Source organism: Talpa occidentalis, unplaced genomic scaffold, assembly GCF_014898055.3.
Source record: "Talpa occidentalis isolate TD23 unplaced genomic scaffold, MPIMG_talOcc4v2.1, whole genome shotgun sequence".
Taxonomy (NCBI): Eukaryota; Metazoa; Chordata; class Mammalia; order Eulipotyphla; family Talpidae; genus Talpa; species Talpa occidentalis.
Window position 1 is genome coordinate 9,312,650 of NW_026555331.1, and position 25,603 is coordinate 9,338,252.

The 25,603-nt window shown below is 45.1% G+C and overlaps 1 long non-coding RNA gene across 2 annotated transcripts; it reads left to right on the plus strand.

Annotated features, from left to right (window-relative positions):
- The first annotated feature begins 648 nt into the window (after window positions 1–648).
- Window positions 649–25,183, plus strand: LOC119245979 (uncharacterized). Of its 2 annotated transcripts, none has more exons than XR_008550524.1 (4): window positions 649–826; window positions 3,100–3,213; window positions 10,524–10,637; window positions 25,104–25,183. It is a non-coding gene; the product is annotated as an uncharacterized LOC119245979 (long non-coding RNA). The 2 variants fall into 2 exon arrangements; XR_005125473.2 differs by lacking the exon at window positions 25,104–25,183 and adding an exon at window positions 12,487–12,520.
- The last annotated feature ends 420 nt before the right edge of the window (window positions 25,184–25,603 follow it).

The window sequence follows — 25,603 nt, forward strand, 5'->3', positions numbered from 1 at the left end:
CCCTGACCCCCTGTTCACGCAGATGTAAAATTGGGAGTGAGACCATGCGCCACGTAGAGCAAGATGGCACCCTGTGGGAATGCGCCCACAGCCAAGGCAGCCTGGGGTGGGGGGAGCCCTTGGTGAGGGCTGCACACATGCACCCATCAGTCCTGCAGCCGCTTGTACAGAACAGATGCCCTTGAGCCCCGATGAAGGACAGAGTCGTCAAAGACATAGCCCAGAGGCCAGAGCCCTGGGGCCTGGCCTGGTTCACATTTTCTCTCAACTTGGAATCACAAAAAGTCAGTTGGGAGGTGCGAGGTGAGCCAGCTCCCCAGTAGATGGGGCAGGGGCTGAAGGAGCTGAGCCCCCAGCTGGAGAGTCTCCTCCAGTAACTCTTAATGAGAACGTGTTTCACGGGGCCTGCCGTCTGCCGGCCCAGGCTGAACACACCCCAGGTGTCTCAGGTCTTCTAGGTGATCTAGGAATGAATGCATCCTCAGGCCCCACCCAGGAGGCATTGTTACCCCTAATTCAGAGATAAGGACGAGGTTCTGGATACTAGCCCAGGGTGTGGCTCCAGCAAGCTGCTTGACCAGAAGCTCAGTTTCTTCATCTGTAAAATGGGAACCACAGCTCCCTCCCGCCCCGGTTCTTTTAGGTTAAAAGCAAACTGCTGAGCACATCATCCCGCGCTCCAATGAGGTCATTAGGAAGTGAGAGCTTATAATTGTCCCAGCAGCCTCTGTTTGCAGTGACCCCCTTCACGGTGCAGCCAGCCCGAGGTCTGTTTTCCCAGCACTCAGCGCAGACGGAGCGCTCCTGACACACTGGCCCAGCACAGGTAAGGGTCAAACGAGGGCGTGAGCCAGAGATTCTGTCATTTCTCAGGGTAGCATGTTTTAGGGAAATGTGCTCCCCTCCCCCGGGAGATGCTCACACCCCACTGGCAGTGACGCCCCGACAGTCTGCAGGTTCCAAGGAGAGGATCCACTTTGGAGGCACTCCAGCCCCCCCTCCCCCCCGGGGCGACAGGGCAACGGTGGCCCATGTGGTACCTGGAAGGCAGCAGAGCCCTGGCGCCTGGAACCCAGTTCTCAGGCCACCCCTGCGGCGCCCACCTCCCTCACCTGACAGCGACCTGGCGCCTTGGGCCTCCTCCCCCAGCCCCGTCCCTGGCTCCTCTTTGCCGCTCTCCCTGCCAGAGCAGTCACACTCCAGGAATCACAAGGCTAACAGGAAGAATTCTAACCTGAGCCTGAATGCCTCCAAGAATTTTTTAATGGACTTGTGCTTTCATATGGCAGTTGCACAAAAGCACAGACAGAAATAGTTCCTGCAGATGCTCTCCCTCCAGCTCCCTCCCGAGCAGATGTTTATCTTCAGAGTATCCAGAGCTGACGGTCAGCGCAGGGTCAGACAAGGTGGGGAAGTAGGTGCCCGGGGCAGCTGGTGCTTAGGGCCCTGGCAGCAACCTCCAACCTCCAGGCCCACCCACTTCCCAGGAACCAGCCCCCCAGCCAGAGGAGACCCCTCCCCTCTCCAGAAGGGGAGCAGGCATTCGCTTTCCTTCTTGTTATTTCCCCCTTTCTGTGCTAGATTTGCTACCTGCAGGCCAATGCTAGGGCCAGACAATGAGATCCTTCCCTCTGCTGACCTTGGGGGCTGGTTTCAAGGCAGTGCATTGCGTTTTAATTAAATCCAACTAACCTGTGCTGCAGGCCAGCTCCCATCAGGGGAGGCGCCGGGTGTTTGGGCAGCAGGAGGCACCCCTGGCCGGGTTCCTACTCACTCACCCTCACAGGGTCTGGCCCTCTCACCGGCGCAGCCCTCAGGTGAGACCCTGCCCAGGGGAGCCGCCCTACAGCGTAGCGCAGGGTCAGTGACCAACACGACATGACAGGGAGAAGTTACAGCAGAGACCAGCCGGCCCGCCGCCCTGACACAGCAGCCCCCTCGGACCGAACAGAGACAATTAGGACATGAACCAAGTAGCTGGACTCACCTGTCTTCTGGAAAACAACTAAGTCGTTTCCTTCACTTTCATCTATGTACACGTGAGCCGGCCTTTCATGCTGGAGTTTTGAGTCAAGATGACTTCCCTCCCGAGAGAAGGGAGATGGGTCAACCATCCATTTCCCACCCCCAGCCCCCCTATATGGGATTTTGTGAAGGGCACCATTTCCCTAGTTCCTTCTCTTGGAAGCCCACCCTCACCCTCCACCCCCGGTTTCCTTTAGCATCAGGCTCAGACCGTTCTCACTGGGAGGTAACTCGGAAGCGCATCCTCTCCAGGGCACATGCCGCCGCCACCCTGGTCACGGCTCAGGATCTCTGCACAGACTCCTGCTAGACACTACCCCCCCCCCCACCGCACCCCACCCCTGCCCGACTCCTCACTTTCTCCACTTGCAAAGCCTGTGCACGAGGCATGCAGAACCATCTTTCTCCAACATGGTCTGACCATGGTCCAACCCAGCTTCAGCCTGTTTGACAGACGGGGCGGACCCTCTAATATGAAATCCTCACTCTTCATTCCGCAAGGCATGCACAGCCGTGGGTTCAGCCACACTCTGCTCTTCTCTGCAATTACGCCTCTGCCCACCCACATTCCTGCTGGGCCTCGACCACAAGGAACCACTGGAATTCACCCAAACACGGCTTCTGACTCATTCTGTGTCGTCTGCTGTCGGGAGTGAGCTGGGCATGACGTCCTGCCGCGGGGTCTGTCTTCTGCTTACCTTGGTCAAGTGCACCCTGACCAGCTGCCCTCCCATCAGCCTGTCTGCTCAAGAGAACACCTACTTGTTGCTGGGGTGCAAGGGGAAGAGCTTATGTGTGTCTGTGGATGTTGGGGGGCGCTGAGAAAGGGCTTGGACTGGGGGCTGAGCTGCTGGAAGAGGCTGAGCAGAGTCCAGGAAGAGTCTGCTGCCGTCTGGCAATGGGATGACCATTGCCTGTTGGGGGGGCCTCGGGGGACAGGACCACCCGCCCAGCCCTACAGACCCCCACTGCCTTGCCTGGATAAAACTTGTGACTTCTCAAGTTTGTGTTCTCTTGCCTTTCTCGATGGACAGCTGCGGGCTACACTCAACATCCCTCTCTCTTCCCCCACAGTGGCGGTGCTTCAGCTGAGCCCTTTGCTGCCCCAATGTATCACCTTTTTCCGGCTCCCTTGAAACGAAGTGACACCATCTGACTAGTGCCTGGCGCGTGAGACCAGCTCGCAGGGTAAGTGTCCTTTCGAAGAACAGGTGTGGGGGCCTCGAGTCCTTTCCTCCACTCCTGCTGGCTGGAAATGGTAGCAGCTAGAGGGTCATATTGGAACTGGAGATGGAAGTTGTTCTGAGGATGACAAAGCTGCTCTGTCACCTGGACTTGCTACGCCTGCAGAGTTACCTGGGAGAGAAGTAAGTGTATCGCGTGTATGTCACCAGGTCTGGAACTTCCAGTCTGCCAGTGTCCTCGCCACCAAGCCCTAGTGTCCTTATATCTAAGCTCCTGCAACAGAACCTCATTTTTTTCAATAGCCACATCTTTTTCTTTCATTTAGTCCTATGACTTTTCAGAGCAAAATCTGGGTTTGCCTTTGGTTCTAGATCCATAGTTGGTCGATAACATCTAGTTCGTGGTGGCAGGAATCATGGTGTGGGGGAGAAGCCGTCACAGAGGGTTAAGTAGCTCCCTGGCCCGAAAATGGGGAAAGCTCAGGAAATTTTGTTCCTCTTCCCCCACCCACCAGGTACATTTCTCCAAAAAGGGCACCTTCTCTGCTATTTTTAAATTCACATATTTTGGTTACTGTGAGAGTCATTATAAACGTTCACAGCTATTCTGCTACTTTCCAAGCACATGCAAACTTGCACATTTCCTCTCTATTTCAGACTCAGACACGTGACTTGCTTTGGCCACCTGATGTGAGCAGAGTGGTGTCATTCTGGGTGGGAGGGTTCATGGCCAGTGCTGGGCAAAGCTGAGCTCCGTCCCCGGGAGTGGTAATCAAGGTAGTTGACACTGCAGAGGAAACTCATCCTCCCGAATCCCAGGCAAACAAGAAGGAGCAGCCCCAAGCCCACCATGGACACGCAGCACAAACAAGCAATAAGCCTTGGCAATTACAAGCCACTAAGACCTGGAGGATCTTTCTGCAGCATAACCTAGCCTCGTCCTACTGATTAGAGGATGGTCATTAAGATCAGGATGAAAACCAAAGCATTAGAGGAACTAGTATGAAATTCACAAATTGAGACATGAGTGGTGAGACACAGAGAGGATAATTCAAGTTGGCACCTTTTTAAGTACTCCCTCCCCTCCCGTAGGCCCCATTCTCCCCTCCTTGGCTCTGCCCCTACATGTAACGATCTAGGTAAGCAGCATTTCAAGATGTTCAAGGTGGTGGAGGGAGGTTGTCTGGCCTGGCAGGGAAGGGAAGAGACAGAGGTGTGCACATGTTTTATCACTGACATTGTTTGGAATGATGGCTACAAGATAACAGAAAGCAGAGCAAATGAAAGTCTTAATTCAGTCAATTAAATTCTTTTGCATCATTTACTAATAATACACCTTTATTGTCTCTCCTAGTCTGTCACCTTCCACCAATAAGTACATCATTGACCTGGTTTCCCCTCTGGGTACAAGTGGATAGATTTGGGGTATGCTGGAAAGCTAAGCTTTGGGGTGGAGAACAACCTATCACTTAACCCTGAAATATTACCCACTATGTTAGCATATGACCAAGGGGCACCCAGGGACCCCAAAATTGTTAAGGGGTACACACTCTAAAATGGGTCCAGCCATCTGCCACATGAAAGCAAAGGAAGCAGACTCTTCATGTGGAGACCTTTAATAGAATTGGTGTCCATAGAGAGAAAAGTGAAGAAAAGATATTCCTGACAATAGCTTCCCAATAAGACTCCCAAAATGACCCATCCCCTTGTGGCCAAATGGGGTTGGCCTAAAGTAGGGCCACTGAGGCCCAAAAACTCACTACAAGTCTAAGGTAGCTTCTAGTGGGAAATCACAAGAAAGGGTTAATTAAGAAGGTCCCAAAAAGCCAGGACAGAAGGAGATACCACATCAGGATAACAGCTGCTGTTGTCTCTGCCAAAGATAGCTTCCCCAACATGGCTCCCACCCTCATATCTCTCCAGGTCTCCTTCCCAGTGGTACCAGGATGCCGGTCAACACAGGTCTGCCCGCCTTCCATGTTATTTATGGGCCACTTGGCTCTGCCCCTAGATTCCAGTAGCTCCCCCACTCAGAAAGTCCAGTTCATAGTGTATTAGGGCTTGTAATCCAAAATGGCTGCTCCTTGGAGCAAGGACAGTCGTACCTACCCTTCACAAGGGTGTATCTATAACAACTATATAAATGCTGCTGCTTCTGCTAGTCTTGGCTTCTATTGAATTTTTTTACCAGTGAAATCCTTCATGGTTCATGACCAAATTCATGTGCCACCTCCTGTGTAAATCTTTCCATAATACTCCCAGGCAGGTCTCATGACTACCTCAGCTATGATCCCAGGACATGGTTTTCTTACCACTGTGACAAAGTGACAGTTGTTCATTTGCATGTCTTCCTTTGCCACTAGCCATGAGTTCTGAAGGGACAGTTATGTGTTTCCTCTGTGCTAAGTGCAGTGCCAGGCACAAAGTAGGTGTTCAAGGTATACTTGTGTTGACTTTGCATGTATTTCTCTAGTTCCTACCATGAGTCAATGACACATAGGTCACTAGATGGGAGAGACATTCCATCACCTACTATTATAGGGTTTGGGTTATGGAGGGCTTTGGAGGGAGGGGGCTCTGGCTACTTGCTGCTCATAAGCCAAAACTCAAGAGACAAAAGTTGGTAGAAGGAAATCAATTTTAATCAGGAGCCAGCAAACCTGAGGGCATGTAAGACTGTTCTCTCAGAAGACATGTCCCCAAACTGGGGGAGGCAGGGACTTCTATGGAGGAGTGTTAAGGTAGTGGAAAGGCTTCAGGATCTTAAATTAGTTAAGGAAAGATTCTGCTCATCTCAGAGCATCTCACAGAAATAAGCAAAGTCTTCCTACACTGCATTCATGCCTGTTTTTCTTCCAAGTTTGGTCCTGACCAGAGCTGTAATGCTGTTGGTGGGTGTGCTTTTTACTAAGATAATGAGGCTGTGGCCTAACGAGGCTCTTATTTCTACTTCCATCTTAGTTTCAGTCAATTTTGCCTGGTTTTCTAGTTTTATCTGCAAGAAAAGACAAACAGGACCAGAAGAAGGACAAACAGGGACAGGGAACTATGGTTACCAGGCCAGTGACAATTCCCTCCTCTGCCTGGATCTTGGATCCTCTCCTCATTCTTGAGGGGAAGTGCGCGAAGGTCTGTCTCTGGAACTACCTCCTACTGAGTAAGAACAGAGGTTTGGGAGTCCACAGAGGAGCAGAAGCTTTTTCTAGCTAGCTTGAGATATAATTGGTGGTCAAGTTGTGTAATTCAAATTGTTTATATCCTTGAATTATAATTATTTAGAAGTTTTAATGTCTCCAACCTTTTAAGTAATTCTCCAGCCTTCAGATGACAAGGGCCAAAGACCCAAAGGAGGAAGCAGAGAATAGTAACGGTAACCCTGGGCTGAAAAAGGCTTCTCCCCATCCAAACCGTTTAGAAGAGACTTGTATCTAGCAGGAGTCCAGGGCTAGGACTCAGTTTTTTCCAGGTGACCCACCTCAGGAACCCCTTCTTTCTCTGTCTTTTCAGATTCCAGCCAGTCTTGTAGTTCAGCTCAAACTTGTTGCTATTACTCATCTGTAAATACAAACCTTGGAGGAAAAGTTAGAGGGTTTTTTTTCCCCCTCTGTGCTTTTTAGGGTCTGAAAGCAATTTAGCCCTTTAACCTTGGTGATACTACAACGCCCAGTTCAGGACAATTTTTCTCTTCTTTCCTGCTTGGTAGGGATGTGATGTCATCTTGTCCTTGGAAAGTCACATCATGCATCAGAATGCCGTCTGCTTTGTGGCCTAAATTACCTATTTTCAGCAAGGTTGTTAAGGGATCACTGAAGAATGCCTACTAGCCAAAACTCTAGTTTGAGTGACAAGGAAAAGGCCATTTCATTTTTGTCATAATTGTTTCTTTCCAGTCAATGCTCCCCAAATCCTGGGCCTCCCTGCTGTATCAGCATGTGGCTCCATCCCCATCCTGTGACTGTCTCACAGAAATGACCCAGACATCTCACAGGACTGGAAAGTTTTTATTTTAACCGCCAATCTATTGCAATATTTGATGGGGGCTGGAGGGTGTAATATTATGTGATTTCAGTGTTATAATAATGGCTAATATCAGTTACCTTGTATGGAGGGCTGAGAAGTGCCAGACAAGTCTTTGAGTCTTTCTTACACATTTGACAGATTGCTTTTCATAATAGCTCCAGGGCCTGCCTGATTATATCACTCCCATTACACAGATAAGGAAAGTATGATGCATGAAGAGTAAGCAATTTGCCCAAGATCAGACAGCTAGCAAATATTAGATAAGATTTGTGTGTCTTCAAAGCCTAGGCGCACAGCCCTTAAGCCCCAAAGGTATGGCTGCGCCAGCTCAGACTGGCCCAACTCTGCAAGCAGTGACGTCTGTGGGTAGCTTGAAATGGGCTCTGGTGGGAATATTTATGTCACAGAAATAAGCAAATGCTACAAATCAAGGCTTCCTTTCTTCTGTAGGTAGATTTGCCAACCAAAGACCAGCACAACATCAGATGCGTAGTCTCCTGGTTGGAAAGGGGAAAAGGAGGGGCAAAGAAAGAGGAAGGAAGAGGCATTTCTGTTTTTCCTGAGGTTTTAAATTTCTGTTTTTCCTGACCCACTTACCAAAGAGACAATCCTGGATTATCGTCTACCTGAAAGGAGTTGAGGGTCTCGCTAAATTTCAACCTTTTGAAAATTTTATGACCCCAAAACCTGAGAGATTCATAAGACAGCAACATTGATATGATGTGCTAAATAGGAGACCCACAATTAAAACAACATGCAGAGACAAGAAACTTTCTACAGAGGAAGTGGAACTGGAGCTGGGCCTTGGAGCGGTTTTCCAGGTGGTGAAGTAGGAGTGGGAGTAAAAGAACATTATAGGCAGGAGGAATTTTAAGAGCAAATTTGCAAAGCTGCTATAGCCATCTCAAAACCCAGTCCCAAATTCTCTGTCACACCTTCTATCAAGAAGAGTCTCGGTTGTCTGTCCTGGAGTCTGAGTTCTTAGACTTCTTGAACAACTGTGGACAAGATACTGAGCTGTTTCCAAGTCTGGGCCTTAGGAAGCCCAGTCTTCCACTTCTTGTATTATTGGAACCCACTTGGAATGCTGTGAAGAAACCCCGCAGCCACAGGGAAAGACCATGTGTGAGAATTCCAACTGACAGCCCCAGCTGATATCTTGTCAGTTGGCACCAAATACCCACCATGTGAGTGAACCATTTACAAGTGGGTCCTCCAGCAGAACCCCCCAGTAGAGGCATCATGGAACAGACATCAGTCTTTCCTGCTGATATCTCCACAAAATTACAGATTCATGAGTTAAATGAATGATTGCTGCTGTATAAAGTCATCAGGTTTTGCAATGGTTTGTTATGTAGCAGTACAACCAGGACAGGTGTAGAGCTGATAGATTTTTTCTGGACTGGAAGAAACTCTGATTTTAGAAAGAATCTAAGGCACCAAGCAGGCCCTGGTGGAAGAAGCTCTGGAGGTATTCCATGTAGAAGAAGATGAGGACTTTCTATAATCAGAAGCATGGAGATGCACAACTACTCTTACCAGAACCCAGCTTCTCACCATAGTCAGTTGCGGCATTTACTCCTCAGAGTCCTTTTATGTAAAGCTCGCTTCCTGGACTGTGGAATGGACCAATCAGGTGCTAAGGGCTTATTGGTAAATGGTCCAATCAGCCTCAGGATTGAAAAAATGGTCCAATCACACTTGTGAATGAGGCACCCTGATAGAGGATATAAGCCAAGGTCAGAGGGAGCTGGAGAGACCACGCCAGCCCCTGAAGAAGAGAAGACAGTTCCAGTTGTGACACTGTGAAGACCCAGGGTGAACTGGCACATCCAGACGACCTCTAGTGCAGCGTCATCCATAAGATAGTTCACGAAGGAAATATTCTACAGTGACATAATTTCTATGGTCACAAATGATACTAACATGTAAAAACCCCTTTCCAAATATATTTTGCCACCCACACATGCTTACAATTCTGTGGAAGCCTATCTCCCTACCGCAGCAGTTGTGTTCTGTGAGATCCACTTTGAAAAGTTCTGCTCTAATTCCTCTAAACGGGAGGAAGGTTTGAGAACTCATCTCATTAGTGTGGAGAGGTTCTAACTGCCCAAAAGGCTGTATGTAGGTTGCTTTAAAAAATTCTCCTCCTGGCCTACCTGCTGCCTTGGGAGAATCAGATTCAGAAACACCAGGAACAGCAGGCAGAAGGGCTCAGGGGAAAAGAGGATTTATGTTTTCCAAGAACCAAATCAACACCAGCAACACTTTGACTTCGGAACTTCCACACGTTTCATGAAAGCTTGTCAGGCACAATCTGTTTACCGCCTAGAATGTCCCAGGCTAAACAATCCCTATAAATACATGTGCTTCATCTGTTTTCCTTTGTTGGGTCAGATGGGCTTTCCAAGTTCTCCTATAGAGCAGACCTCTGCTAATTCTCATAGGTTCTGAGAACACAAAACCAGACTGGTTACCTCAGTGAAGGTCAGTCTTAGTGGACACAACTTGCGGGCAGTCACATGTGGTTTCTAGTCATCCAATAATTCATCCCTGAGCAAAGAGCATAAAGCAGAAAACAAGACAGATGAGGGCCTGATCTGAGTGGGGCTCACAGTCTTGGGATGGAGATAAGAAAAATCAAAGGAAGACACAAATACCTGCAGTCCTTACAGATTGGGGAAACTGAGGAAACCATCAAGGTGCCAGCATGGAGCAAATGAAGCAAATGGGATCCAGCTTAGACACAGTGGGGAGAGAAGATGAATCTGAGGAGGTGATAGTTGAATATGAAAAGGAGAAAGAACATGCTGGATAGCATATAGCTTTTGCAGCATCCAGAGATGTGTTGGGTCAACTGTACAAATCTTACGAGTTCCTACTGATGACTACTTGGATTAATGCCCATGATGGGGAACTAACAACAATTTTTGAGGACTTTGTTTCTAGTTCCATTGTACTATCAGAGGTTGGATTTCCCAGAATAGACCCTGACACAAAGATTCATGTCATGGTGGTTTATAAAAAAAAGTGTTTATGGAAAAACACAACAGGAGTTAGAGTAGGGTCAAGAAAGAGAAAGAAGTTAAGCCAAGATGCACTATCAAGCCAAGTTCAGAGAGGATCTTGGGTCAATTCCACAGGGGACTTAGAAGACAGTGTAAGGCACACTTGAGTATAGTCCCAGTCAGAGGACAAGGGAGCTAAAATATTTATCCTTCCTGCATCCTGCGGCAGTGATCAGAAGCCGCATCTCAGGTGACATAAATTCCAAGGGTCTTCTGGTCTTTGCAGGACAAGACAAGGCAGTTTCCTGCAGCTTGAAGCCACTTTGCTGACAAAGAGACACAGGAGCTGGCTGAGATGATCTCTGTCTTCAATGTATCATGGACATCTTCTGCTACACAGGTATTTATCTATTTTTGTTTCAACTGAGCCTTCCAGTGTTGATCACATTACTGTTAGCTTAGAGGCATTTGATAACTGGTTGAACCTCTGGGAACCATGTTTCTTACCTCATCAATACTGACTGGGCATTCTAATATTGCACCAAGCATTCTTAGCCTGGGCTAAAAAATGGTCATCCTTGTAGGAGTTATAAACAGACCCCCAATGCAATCCAATGTCTACTGCAACAGAAGATTGTTTAGCAGGGAGTCCACTTTCCAAAAGAATCCAAATGATATAATGAGTCCATATAGAATTTTTTTAATCATCCATTTTAAAAAATCATGCTACCAGTATCACTGGGGAACAATTTTCCACAGTGCATGGCATGTGTGATGAGTGGTGAGTACATGCCAGCCACTGATGGGAGCAGGCAAGCTATCCACAAGGATAGAGAAACATGATTGTGGGGGCAGCATGCAGGGGGCAACACACTGATCATACTTCTCAGTGAATTTTTCAGCATTGATCTATTTTTCTATTTTGGCAACTTCACTGTCTACCATTAAGCTATTTGGGAGCTAAGATAACTAACCTCCAGAAATATTGTTCATCTAGAAGTAAAATCAGGTACATTGTCTTTGATGAAGTTATTCCTGATGTGGATCTCCATCCAAATATGATTTCACCCCAACTAAATAGGGGGCAAATTCTTTTCTATAACTAAGTATTCTAGAATTCCCAAGTGTACAGGCCTTGTATGGGGGTGGAGGGGGAAAAATTAGGAGCACAGAATAAATATGAAACAACACAATCCCCTGTGTCCAGCACCAAGGGAGTCAGAAAACAGCATGAACCCTACCCTATCAAACTTAGTGTACTGTGTTTGCATGAAACAGAAGACATTGGGAAAACATGGCAGGGGTATTTTGTCCTCTTCCACATGGAAGAGACAAGGGGAAACATCTTGACATGAGTGAGAGTTGGCCAAGGGAGACAAGTGGGACCCGTGTTTCAGGCAGAGGGAACAGCAAATCAAAGTTTGCGTGTTAAGAGACCGAGACCATGAGAGTATGGCAGGATAGTTTGAGGAGCTATAGGAGGCACCCATGGCTGGAGAAAAGAATGCTCGTGGGAGAAGGAGGTGGCAGGTGGTCACACCAGAAGTAGGCAGAGGCTGGGTAGAACATAGATATTATGTTGACGGTAATAACTGGCTGTTGAAGGGTTAATTTTAGATGAATATTTTGGGAGGATGCCTCCTTATCTTTATATGTAAGGAAAAAAAATGACTTGATCTTCTTAAAGATAAAAACAGATTTTAAAAATGTGTCATGTAATGTGCTGTAACTGACATTGACCCTTAGGGGCATTTTTCTGGGAAGGATTAAGAAGCAACGCTTGTGTGCCTATTAGTTCCCCTGAGGGAGAGGCACAGGAAGAATCATCAGGAAATTAAGGAATTAGGTGATCCGATTCCTGAAAAACAGAGGTTAAATGCCAAATGCTTCTCTGAGGACTTACCCTCTGATATCAGGTGGCTTCTTGGACAAGCCTGGATGGAGTCTGAATGTCAGTCCTATGACTCCTCACACAGAGTATACAGGTCAAACACACTACTGGTTACTAATGCCCATTCATTCCTATGATCAAGGCACAAACTTTGGAAAAGAAACCTTACAACTTTGCATGTTAAAAATAACATGAGGGTACATTCATTTACTTAAACGTATTTATCAAGCCCCTACTGTTAGTGGCTGGCACTGTTCTGGGTACTTGAAATACATCAGGGAGCAAGACAGATTAAATCCCTGCCTTTGATTTGCGTTTGTATTCATGAAGTCGATATTTTTTCCTTCCCTGAATCCAGGATGAGAGCCAGAGTGGATGACACACAGCTACAGCCACCCTTTCATATATTTGTCTTTGAGATATTATTGTCTTGGATGAAATGAGTGTTCGAGGCTGTTAAACTCTGCAGGATCTCTAAAAATATGAGCAAAGTGGATTTTATTCTCAGCATCATTTTTATTCTTCTTATTGGTTTCTAAACTCACACTTCATACTCATCATGAAGTGTGAACGAATCCAGCCACAGCATTTGAAAAGGAGTTAACAATATCCAAGCAGAGTCTAACAAGGGGTAGCCCCCAGGAACAGGCCCCAGCCCCCGGGCACATTGGTCCTGGGTTGCTGGCAGAAGCGAACTCAGTCTCGTGTCTCCACCTGGTCGGTCTGTCACTCGGTCTTACCTGTTGAGTGATGTGGAGGTGGTGGGATATTACTTCTCAGCCAGATTTAAGATGCTTCAGAGAAGGTGCCTTTCCAAGTGCTGCTTGTCTGCCTTCCAATTGCTGAATAGAGGTCTAGAATTTTCTCCTCTGAATTTAGAAAATAAGGAAAAGAAAAAGAACCAACATGGATATCAATGATAACAATAATAACAGCAGCAGCCCCTTACAGATTGCAATGGTTGTCTTGTCTACATTGCTCTGATTCATGCCTCAATCCTGTGCAGTAAGCTCAGCAGAGATTGTTTAAGAATCATTCCCCAGGGTGGGTGGAAAGATGGTGGTGGTATGGATTTGATACAAGTTTATAGGATTAAAGCCAGGTTTTCAGACAAGATATTGAGTTAGGTCTCATGATTGGTCTTGGTCTTTTTTATGAAGTTATACACATTCATTGTGGAATGTATAGTTAGCAAAAGGAAAATGAAATAGCCCAACAATCTGAAGGACCATAACTAAAGATAACCGAGTATTTGATGAATAGCCTTTGAGATTCTTCCCCGAAAGTAGTTATAAATATGAGCAATGTGTATTTAAAGGGAATGCATGATATTTATTCATTTGCAACTCAGCTTTTCATTTGCACTATATTATTGACATTTTTTGACAAGAAAACATGAATCTACACAACCTTTATCTGGTACATTATTATATCAATGACCAGTAATTTATTGGACATTTATATTTCCTTTTTTCCTGTTATATGTGATATTGCAACACATATTTATGTACTTTAATTATTATGTTTGCACAATTATCTATTTACTTAAAGTAATGTCTTTGAAGTTAAATTTCTATGTCAAAGAGTGTGGTGGTGTGGTTGCTTAGGTGTGTGGCATCTTGTTGCATATACAGAATCGAGCATCAAATTTAAGACAAACATTGCTAAATGCATATACCACTGGCTATATGAACTTGCCCATCTCTCCATATGCTGGACTAAACAATATTATTTTTAAGTATAGATGTATATTTCATTGGCTTCCCTTTTTCCTTCTTTCCTGAATCATTCATTCCAAAAGCTATTTGACAGACCTGAATGAGGACAAGTGGCCCAGAGGTATTAGAACCAACGTGAGAAAAACAGCCAAGTGGGATATTAACCTAGTAAGATTGCAAGATCAATTAGATATGGAAGGAGGGAACAAATAAGTAGATATTTAAGGATAATGAGATCCAGTCTTCTCACTATTATAGAAGGGAGTCACAAAAATAGAAAGAAAAAAAAAGAGAACGCTGGAATGAACCATGTGGTGTTGAATTAGAGGCTGGGAGGGTCTGGAGGCAATAACACCCAAGTAACAATTAGCACACACCTAGCCTCCAGTTCTTGGTTTTTCACTAACAGTCTCCATTAAGTGGAACCACGGACCCTCAGAGAAGTGGTCAATTCCAGTACGAGAAAGGAGAAGTAACAAGAAAAGCTTGGAATAGCTTATACAAGAAAATGTTCCAAAGTTCGAATAATAATTGGGACACATTCAAAGGACACAGGATCCAGCCCTAAGGGGGTCCCATCAGCCACATCTGGAGCAATTTGTCTATCACAGTAAGCTAAGATAATAATGGGCCAGGTGGAAAATGTTAAGACTCCATACCCCTATGTTGGTAAAAATACATAATTGAATAAATAAATGGGGAAAATAGACACTTTTTCTTTTCCATAAAATGCAACTTGTGATCATGAAAGAAATGATGTTATTAGAAAATCACCATTTGGCAGCTGTTATAGAAAAAAATGGATTCATGCAAGGATTCTTGATGGGTATTAATAAAAGAGAAGGTGAAATTGAACGAGAAGAGAATATTTACACAGTCTCAGCGTATCGTCCTATAAAAATAGCTATTAATCACAATGGGGAGTGGTAACTACTGGAGAAATCTGGCACCTTGATGGAGTGTTCAACACGAACACCAGCCATGGTTAAAAGCAGCATCGTGCATCGCTTGATGAGATGCAGCGAGAAGATCACGGTGTCACTTGTGTGAAATTCTTGTCCAAAATGCATTATTTGAATCTAATCATCAGGACACATCAGACAAACTCAGATTGAAGGACATTCTATAAAAGAAATGTTCAAAAGGTGTTTTTTTAATGTCCCCATGCAAACACGGGTCCAGGAATCATAAGAAAACATGAAATATTGCAAGTGCATTTTCCACTGTCACATCTTTACAATGGACCCTGAACTCGGCCAGCTAATAAGTCTTACTACTACTGAGATAATTGCTGAGATAATCAAAACAGAATATCACATTCACAGGAAAAAACAAATGTCAAGGTCCTGAATGTCAACGCCAACCTGAGGAACCATTCCACCTTGACAGACACTGAAGAGCCATAACTATGAAAGACACCTGGATTCTGAGCTGGATTCTTTTGCTACTGACCTTTTGCAGTATTGGGACATTTGGCCAAATGTGGGTGATACTTAGGAGGCGACAATGTGAGATTTTTTTATACTGTCCTTGCTAGTTGTCTGGATCTTTGAAATTATTTCAAATTTTAAAATGGAATCATAAATAAATAATTTATTATGATTATATTATGATTCCCTTGAGAAAATATTGCGGTCTGACTTGACTTCGCCTTCAGAGGAGACATGACTTTGTCTTCCTACTGTATTAGTCCCAGCCAAAATCTTGCTGCTTCTCTGAAATTCTCTTTCAATATATTGTCCTTTTAGTATTTCCTCTGCCTTAGATAGTCACTTGCAAAGTGCCCACAAAAGACTTTAACCTTAGGTTTGATCTGCCTGATAGTCTCAGCAGAGCTGGTCCTCTGATTGTTGGTATATGCCACAACACCTCTCACCAAGGAAGCTTTTCATTTCACCTGAACCAGAGGCCCATCATCCAGGCATTCTCAATGCTATTTAGAAAAATTAGGTTGAGACTTAGTTCTCTCCCAGGGGACATGAAAACATTGAAATGAGTGTCTGTGGCAGCCCTCTGCCTACTCAAGCTCCCTGATTGTCTATTTGATTCTCATAAACCATTCCATAAATGATGGAAATACATTATCGCTTTCACTTTACAGAGAGAGCAGCCATTGTGCTAGGTGGTTAAAAATAGCATTCAGCTTGAAGAGCAAGAGAAGTAAGGATCAGGAGAACCCAATAAAATCAGCATGCTTATTTTCTCAGTGTGGTTAGGTAAATTGGCTTATATTTGAAATCTAGCTCAGGAAATACTCCAAAAAATTTTCCATCTTCATGAAAGTTGGTGTCTTTATAAAATCCAGCTAGTGCCCACTAATCATGGTTCAGTGGTGCCTAATAATCACTGCCAGCATTCAAGCAGCTACTAAGTTAGGAATGTTAACAAATTGTCTCATCTGTAAAATGCCACCTTCAACACCACCTGATAGGATCAATTTTGTTCTCTAATTTTTTATTTAATGGGTTACTTGCTATTTCCTAATATTAAACCAACCTTGCATTCCCACAATACACCCTGCTTAATCATGATGTACTCGTCTTTTGATATGTGTTAGATTCTATTCCCTAACAATTTATTTAAACTTCTTGCCTCTGTATTCATAGTCGTGATTTCATTTTCGTATACGACCATTCTATTAATGTTGGCCTTTACCTGAATTAACTTTATCCTCACAATAATTACAGATTGGAAACTGATCTCAGAGAAGTAAAATAAATTGCCCAAGGTCCACACAGCTAGTACATGGTTGGAATCTGAGCCTCTACATGTCTTCCTCCACATTGGACAGGGTCTGGTTCACGTCCATCCTGCACTTTCTTGACACAGAAATAATTCCAACCCTGAGACATTGGCCCTGGGGATCCAGTTAGCTTAGCTCTGACTCTGAGATCAGGTAAATAACCAGGTAACCTTCCTTACTGGACCTTAGTTTCCTCCTCTGTGATTGAGAGGATTAATAAAGGCAATCACTAAGATTCTATCTAGCTCTGTATGTTCTCTCTCTAGACTTGGATTTCTTTTTTTTTTTTTTTTAAGTGAGTCTTTGCCAGTTCCTTCTGAATTTCCACTGTAGGGGTGGAAAGATAACATACATTAATAGCATTAACTTTATGTGGTGTGTGTGTGAGTGAGAGAGAGGGAGAGAAAAAGAAGAAAGAAGCAGGAAGGAAAAGGAAGGAGAAAAGTGGACAAGTTTATACAGGAAATAAATTGTTTAAAAGGCTTCATTTCTGGGCCTCCCCAGTGGCGCAGTGGTTGAGCGCTGGGTTACGAGGCTGCCTGCAGCCTCTGCAGCGCCGGTTCTATCCCTGGCCACTGGGTGAGGGTCCCACGTGGTGCACAGACCTCTCCTGCCGCCCGCTGCTCCCCTCAGCAGTGTCCTTCGTCAGTCTGCCTGCTCTTCTCTCCGCTCTGACTCTGGTGAATTCTCTCACCCTCTGGCACTTCTAACTGTACCCAGTGCTTGTATAAATAAATAGAATAAATCTTAAAAAATAAATAAAAGGCTTCATTTCTTTTTAACAAAAATCTGCTCTATATCCATCGATTCCCAGCCCTTCCTACACATTCAGCTCACCCCTGTGACATATTTCTAAACACATATAAACATCCAGGCTCAGACAGAAGTTTCTGTTTCCAGTAACAATAGGACTCCTGTCTTTTGGTCTCTGGAACCTACTGGTATTTCAAGGTGCCTAGGTCACAACGTCCTGAAACCTGTTTGGAACATGTTCCTCTGTCTGTGCCCAGAGTCTTTGCCCTGAAACTCGGCATCATATTTCCAAATACCACCACCGTAGGAAAAGCAACACTCCTGCTTTTTGACCTGATCCAACAGGAAGCCTCTGCCCCTAGACAGAGAAAGTATTATCCTCTTCTCCCTGCTCTTCAATGTTCTCTAACAATCTCTGCACCATGACGTTGACACAAAAGTGGACATTATTGACTTTATGTATTCCATAGTGTCATAGGGAAAATAGCCTACAGGAGGCCTCCTGAAGAATGCAATAAAGAAAGGTTAAGATATTGATCTCTGGTTCCCTTCTGAGAACGGCTTAGTCAGTCTGCCCCTGGACTATGAGTCTATGAGACTGGAAAGGTGTTAGGAAGCCTTGGTTTAAAGGACTTGTCTAAGAGAAATAAAAGTTCAAGCAGCGGAGTATTGCCACATCTCAATAATCTGCTTCTCTTACGAGGGAGATATCTGATTTTTGGTTCATTTTTCTTTGATTTTAATGCTGCTACTGCTGTTGTCGTTTAGCTTCCAATAACTTTCTCTGGCTTTCTGATCATGACACCATTTTCTCCTTGGAGGTCCCTGAGGTCTAGAGGAACATGGAAGGACAGCATGACCTCGTTGGGCCACTGAAGGGTCTTCTGCTTTGGCCGTGGCCAATCTTGTTTCACACACTTGGCAATGGTGAATGGTCCAGGAGAAGGTCACATGACTCAGCAGGGTCAGATTCCTTCCCTGGGATTTTTAATGAACTCTGGAAGAGTGACATTTCCGCATTCAACTGAAGTTACTAGAGTGGCAATAGGCCACACCAGAACTGCTGCCAGCCATGTTCCCCAGCCGCCTGGAGGACTTCTGGCTTTGGAGGTAGAATGAGGAGTTGCACAGAAAAGAACAGAGCTGAAAGAGGAAGCGTGGGAGAGACAGAAGATGCGGGTCCTGAGCGGAGAACTCTCACCCGATGTTAGATGTGGCCAGATCCTCATCGTTAAGAGGGATTTCTTTTGGGGAAAAATAAATTTCAGATAAACTTCAGCACACACGATGCCTGACTTTCCTCTCCACCCTTGCTCTCTCCTCCTCACCATTTGATAGGTGAGATGGGAAGAAGGTGATAACGATTATTCCAAGCTCCTTTAACAGGCAGGGTTAAAGGATTAACAATTAGGGTTTCCAAATGGCCCTTTCGTGAACTTCCTTCCAACAGAACAGAGTCCCCGCCGGCTCATGTCCTCCCTCCTCGGTGCTCCCTCCTCATGCTCTCTCCTCCCTCCAGGTTCTCCCCTCCAAAATTCTTTGTAATCACAGCATTTACCACAATGGTGCTTACCCATGTAGGCACCCCAGAAAGACTCAATAGATAAAAGACGGTGGAGGTCACATCCAACACACTGCTCATACTCTCAGGAGTACGGAATATCTCTGTCGTGAACTTGTCTATACCACGCCCAGCTAGGATTCAGTTAAAGGATGATTTGTTCCATCTGGAAAATAGTCAGAAGCTAAGAAGTATAGTTTCACAGCAGCATAAGGCTTTAACCAGATTTCTGAATCCATTTAGCAAATAATGTGCTTGCATTTCTCTTTTGTGTAGATGTTGAGCTGAAAATACCCTGGGCTCCCAGGCACCTAGGAGGATTTCACTTTTTTCCCCCATAAAGTGAATGTCACCTTGAAATGGATTTACTTCTCCTGATTAGCTAAGCCTTTTTGAGACTGTTCTGCCCTTCCTTTGATGTATGTGTTGAAGTTGTCTTACCAATATACGGATTGATGATTAATTCACAGTCCATTAGGAGTCTTTGGCTTGTTCATGCTTGGTCAAATTTCTAGCTATTCTATTATCCTGAATGTTACATTTTCAATCAACCACTGATTTATTATTATTTTTAAAAACAGCCCATATTCGGTTTCCGCAATCAGCATTTCTGGAAGTCTCCTTGGCAGTCTATCTTGTCTTTAGGTGACTGCCGACAGTCTTGGCAGTGTGTGGATAGGACAGAATGTTTGTTTGCAAAGCAGAACAAGAGAACAAAGGCCCCGCATCTCATGGAGTGATGGGACAAGAGCTGCGTAGCTTCCATCACGGTCATAACATGGTGATACATGGGGTATAGGCTCCCAAAGCATCCTTCATTTTTTTTTTATTTTATGCATACAAGAGCTGGGGTACAGGCCAGAGGTGTGTGGGGGGGTGAGAGGATTCACCAGAGACAGAGTGGGGAACAGAACAGGCAGATTGACCAAAGTATACTGCTGAGGGGAGTAGACGGCGAGGCAGGAGAGGTCTGCTGCGCCATGTGGGTCTCTCCCTGGCTAGCCGGGAATTGAACTTGTGCTGCAGAGGCTGTGGACAGCTTCACAGGCTGTGTCCTAACCCCTTGTGCCACCAGGGAGGCCCCCAGAGTGTCCTTCATTCTGTCTATGAGATGGAGCAAACTGGAGAAAAGGAAAAGTCTTCTGCATTTAATGAACGTGTAGCTGTCAGCCGTGTTAGCATTAAACACCAACAACTCTATCAGGAGGCAAAGCAGGATATTGCTGTGCAACCAGGGAGGAAGACTAGGAGTCTGGGAACTGATGACTGGGTTCTGCTATACCCTGCTGTGAGCTCCCTGGGAGCCTCCCTGCAATCCCATCAGCCGCTCTGTCTTCAATTTGCTCAAGTTTAAATGGTGAGAGATTAGGAGAGAAGAACACGCTCTCAGGATATTGGGGTATCCATCACACAGAGAAGGTAGATGGCATTAAGTGGGAATTCCCCAACATCTCAACACCCCAGTACTACCCTGCACAACCATCTACCTACCCACCCCATGCTGGCCGCCCTCCTGTGAACCCTAATAAAGATCCAACCTCCCAATATCACAGACGCTTTGGATTCATACCATTAACAGGCCAATATTGACAGTGTTCCAGAATTAGGGTGCTGATAGCTCTCTCTGCTTTCCTCCCACTCCTTCGACAGTTAAACACATCTGACCCCGCCAATCCCAGCAGAGGCTGCCATTGACCTCACCGCTCCTTTCCAAGCACAGTAGCATCTTCCCATCTCTTTCCCAGCTGAGCTGAGTGCACAGGAATGGGTTGTCACACCTCCTACGTGCACCCCTTCTTCAGCCTCACCCAACACCTCACCCCCCCCCCACCTCCGCAATATGACCGCTGATCTCACCACACCACAGACATTGTCTTCACTGACAATCTTTGGGTCACTACGCAGCTGACACCTTTCCTTACTCATCTCACTTGCCTGCTCTGCAATTTCTTCCATGTCTCTGAAATCCTCCCTCTTTGGCTTCAGTGGCATGGCATGGACCTGGCATTTCTGCCTTCCAGGAAAAGGTCTGTAATTCTCTTGCCCAGTCAGGATAAGGCACTCTGCTTTGAATCCACTTTCATTGTTTTTATCATCTCGCTTCATCGCTGCCTCCTGGTCTTTTTCTTGCCCCGGAATCTGAATGTCTTGAAGTTGGTCTGCTCATTCTCTGTAGCTCTGCATCCCTTGCACCGTGCTGGCCTGATGTCGGCTCTCAATACAAGCGTTAAATGAATGGAGAGATGTTGAAGGATAAGCCTTCATAATCATTTTTACATTCACAGACAAGGCCTTGGTACCTCAATAAGGTTATTTCAATTTAATAATAGCTAACATCTACTCCCTGAATTCTATAGGCCAGATGCTGTTCTCAGTACCTTGAACGTGCTAATTCATTTAATTCACACAGCAGCCGGGGAGGTCGGCATTGTTCTATTTCCCGATTTACAGCGGCAGAAACCGAGATGCAGCGAGCTTCAACAGTCACGAAGTCACTCCCGTAGTAAGTGGCGAAGCTCCGTTTTGCAAAAATCCTGTCTTACACTCAAGTCCTTCCTACTCTTCCAAGAGCTTACCTGGGAGGGCATCCTTTCGAGTCATCATTACCAAAAATTGGAAGGTAGAGAGATCAGACCAAAAAAAATGTAGTGTGTGACTGTCCTTTGAGTCACACACCAGACCCCAGCCCTGGTTTCAAGGGGCGGCGCCCTGTGGTCAGGGCCCACACTGACACCCCCTTCCCAGTGCTTTCCCGGGACAAGAGGGAACTGGCGCATTTATGAGCAGGAAGCAAACCAGTCTTCTTGCTGCTCACTCTGTCCTTTTGCCACCCGTTTGTTCAGCGTTCTCTCGGTTCCCTTCGCCTTCAGGGAAGCTGGACAGGACCATTTCCCCTCAGGCGCTGACATGGGAAGAGAGGTCTGAGTTGTCCATCTGCTCCATCTACGGCCTAGTGGCAAGTTCACTTCAAGGTGAAAGAACTGCAGGACAGTTGAGCCGTGGGACCAAGCCCCCATCCTCATCCAGCTTTTCCAGGATTAAAGTTAATTTATTTTGATAATGACTCTAGTGTACATGTCTCAATTATATGGGAAGTCAGTGTAGATGGGATGAGGTCCCATTGGGGTTCAAGTGGAATATTTTGCAACCATGTCATAGTTCACATATTTATAAGCCAATTACCATCAATTGTTGAGTCCCAGCTTTTCCTAACACAAGGAAGCCTTTTAATATCAAAAATTTTCACAAATGCCCACCACATGAGAACAACTGTACTTTTGAATCTACAGATAATTCAAAGAGATAAGGGCTGTGAGTTCAGAGATGGTTTTGGATGATTTTCTGTTTGATTGCATGCAGTTGTATCTATGTTCATTTAAAAGGCACTTATGTGAACCTCAGAGTAGGCACTCAACAAACACCTGGCTATTTCACAAATTACGTACACATGATGTTTTCACTTATTCAACCTAATGATGAGGCTGGTTGCACAAACAGACCTGCAACAACTACCTTGCAATAATCCAGTGGTTTACCCCTCTTTCCCCACTCCCTGCCAGGAGCCTGTGTCTTTTACACAATGTAGGATGGATCTTAGATGTTCAAATATAAGCATACTGATGAGCATGAGTACATACTGTGGTTCTAAATGAGCCTTTGTTTATTTTCTGTAACCGCTGTATCAGTCAGCATGCTCCACAGAGACAGAACTCACAATGCAAGCAGAGGGTGGACAGAGAGGGGGTGTCAGAATCTATTCAGAGGATTTGTCTCGTGCAGCTGTGCAGGCTGGTGAGTCCATAGGGCTGGAATTGATGCAGCGGTCTTGAGGCAGACTTGTTCTCAGGGAAGCCTCAGTTTTTGTTCTTAGGACCTTCAACTGATGCAACGAGGCCCACCCACATATCAAGGGTGCATAAAGTCAACTAATAGGAAGCATCAACCACGTCATCCACAAAATGACTTTATAGCAACACCTAGATTTAGTTTGATTACATAACTGGGTGCTATTGCCTAGACAAGGGGACACATGGAAAAATCATCACCAATGTTTTTCTTTATTTCTTTTTATCCATATAATGAATACGTCCTTCTGTGTCAATAGATAAGCATTATTTAAACTGTCTGCTTTTCTCTCTTTGCTCTATAAGTGCGTCCCAATTTAGGAACCACGAAGGAAGTAAAAGCTACTTCAACTACTTTTAACATTTCAAAAAAAGATTGGCAAGGATATACTGCCTTCTGATTAAAATGGCTTTTTTTGGTTGCATTTGCCTGGAATTTATATCTGCTCTATTTAGCAAGCTACTTATTTCATAGCAAGAAAAGGGTAATTTAGTAGGTACATTGTACTGGAAGATTTTTTTGAAGTTGACTGTGAGGAAAAAAAATTTTCATGGAGGTGACTTTGGTTTACAACATTGTTTGTGTTTATAGGGCCCACCCCTCCAGATGTTACCACACTGCACCTACCTCCATAGCACCCATTATCCATCACCAGAGTCCATCATGCTCCCCCCCATCACTTTCTCTTCACCCCTACCCTTCTCCCTCCTCCACTGGCAACCTCAGTTCCACCATCAGATTTCCAGAGTTTGCTATTGGTATGGCTTTATCTGACCCTTTGTTTTGTTGCTCATACTTCACATATATGTGACATCATCTGGTATTTGCCTTTCTCCTTCTGACTTAATTTGCTTAGCATAATTCTTTCCAGTTCTAGCCATCTTGTTGAAAATGGCAAGAGTTTATCTTTTTTGATAGCTGAGTAGTATTCCATCACATATATATCACATCTTCCTGATCTATCCATCTGTTTGGGAGGCACTCTGGTTTCCATATAAACATAAGAATTTCCATATAAACATACATTTCCATAAACATAAGAGTGCATAGTTCCTTTGGAATGAGTATCTTTGTATTCTTCTGGTATGTACCTAGGAGTGGAATTGCTGGATCCTATAGAAGATCTATTTTCAATCTTCTGCGAAATCTCCACACTGCTTTCCATGGGGGCTGGACCAGTCTACATTCATTGTAGGAAAATATGTATAGATTGTCTTTGATGGAGAAAATATTGGCGTTAAACCAACACATAATTAATTCAAAGAGTTTTCTGCTTTGGGTAGTTCAGTGTCAAAGCCTTGGATGAAATTCAAAATTCGAACTCATTAAGCAGTTCCACACCCAGCATCTGTCTGTTCTGTCTGCAAAAAGGAATCCATAGTTTTTACAACAAAATATAAACAGGGCTCTTCCCCTAAGCAAGCACCCAAGGCTGCTGGAGCTCCAGCTCCCTTCCCTCTAGCTTGTTCTGGCACCCAGCCTGCCAGTCTATGGATTCCTACCTGCTAGGATGGACAGGTCTAGCTAACTTCACCCCAACCCCGACATCCAGGGATGGACTTCTCCACTCTCCTCAACACCATCATTTAACACCACTTCAATAGCTTTAAGACAAAAGAGACATCTTTTCTTCTCTATAAGACCTTCTAGAATAATCTCTCCATTTCAAAATCTTTAACCTAGTCATATCTGTAAAGACCCTTCACTGTATAACCTGTAACAGTTCCAGGTTCTGGGGTTAAAAACAGGAATATTTTAGGGGGTCATTATTCATCTGACAAAATACATTACTAATAGTGTTGAGGCAGGTGGGTGGGTAACAATGAGGGAACTCTGAAGCGCAGAAGGGTCAGAGTTATGTGGAGAAGAAACTGGTTTTGAAAGTGTAAGTATATAGTCATATGGATACCACCACTATTAAGGCATTTGGAGTCAGATTTTTCCCTTTCTTGTCACCTAATTTATCTTAAAAACAATAGATATTAACATGCTGTGTTTGTCAGTGAGGAAACAGAGGCTCAGAGGGGTGGGTGTCCTGCCCGCACTGCACACCTAGTCTGAGGCATCAAGGCTGCTCCAGCAACAGCCTGAGTGATGTCATGTTGTTTTCCCACTAAGCACTGCATGGCTGGAGCTGCCCTGTCTCCTCATGGACAGTACTGGGAACTGTCTGAAAGGCACTGAAAAAGAGTCAGATGATCCCAACTGTTGAGATAGCCACACAGAAGTGGAAAACCATGTAGAGGCTGACCGAGACTGTGTCTCTAGACCCCCATCCAGACCATGGATGCAGGAGGGGTAAATGACCCCAGAGACTGTGTCATCTGACATGTATTTAACATCTTTCTTCCCAGGTTGAGACTCCTGAAGAAATATTGCCCCTTTGCTCAACCTCAGCTGCATTTTAATTCTCTTCAAACAAGATGTTACAATAAAAATTCAAGGGAAGTGGAACATAATTTGACTATTTTTGAGGGATCTTATGCCATGAATAACTCCAAGCACACTGCATAGGTTATTTCATTTAATCATCATAATGCTAGTATAATTATGGTCATAGGGCTGATGGGGAAACTGAGGCATTGTAGGGTTAGGTCACTGGCCCCGTGGCAAAGTGGCAGCATTTGGATCCCAGGCTTGTGCTATTAAGCAGCATGCAGTTTCCACAACCTTACACTGACTCCGCTAAAAATATCACCATGACCATAGTTTCTGGGATGTTGCCTAATGCTATGACCTCAACACCATCAAGCAGGACAGCCAAAGCCAGGAGATCATGAGAGAGAAAATGCCAAAGACACAATGGAGGACAATGAGCAGGTGGCTTATGGGATGCTCAGGTGGACTCACGGGG